Source organism: Labrus bergylta, chromosome 23 (genome assembly GCF_963930695.1).
Source record: "Labrus bergylta chromosome 23, fLabBer1.1, whole genome shotgun sequence".
Classification (NCBI taxonomy): domain Eukaryota; kingdom Metazoa; phylum Chordata; class Actinopteri; order Labriformes; family Labridae; genus Labrus; species Labrus bergylta.
In genome coordinates this window covers 21,777,651-21,778,386 of record NC_089217.1, presented here as the reverse complement: position 1 = coordinate 21,778,386, position 736 = coordinate 21,777,651, and positions in this window count along the sequence as shown.

Sequence of the window (736 nt, the reverse complement as noted above, 5' to 3'; positions counted from 1 at the left end):
ACACCGCCCCGTCGGATCACAGCGAGGTACAAAACAAGCGGAACTCTGTCACGTCAGCAGCGGAAATGGTGTTTACAAGCGACAGAACCTATGGACGGACAGAACCGACAGAACACGTCACAAAAAACGTCACAGACACGTCACCCTTTTTTGTTTATTAGAATTAAACTTCCGTTAAACTTCAAACAACCGTTTTTCAGTCTGAGATAAATAATAAAAGCACCTTTAAATGATATATTAATATAATGTATAATGTAATGTATGTTTATATAACCCTAAAATATAAAAAAACATTCATTTTATGTTTATATTGTTATTGTTTAAAAAAACAGTAGTAATGAGGTCACACATAGTTTGAAGTTTGTTTGCAGAGTTAAAATAATTAATTCAAGTTTACACATGATATATCAGGTTCTGGGGGGGGGGGCATTTGGGATCCATTTCACAAATACTGTCTGCTGTGACGTCAGGCCTGTGACATGTTTATATGGATGCTTTGTACAGATGTTTTCTGTTTTCCTTAATAAACATATTTAAACACAAAATTCTACATCTAATCAAAGAGGACTGATTAGAACAAACTTCAGATTATTATCTCACAAAGCTGCAGACATTTATTTATTCATTTGTTGATGTTGGGTGGGGAGAAGAAGAACCCTGAGGTTTGGTAGCACATGAGGGCGCTGCTTAGCTGCAACAGTTTAAAAATGAAAACTGAAGATGTCTTCTTCTGTGG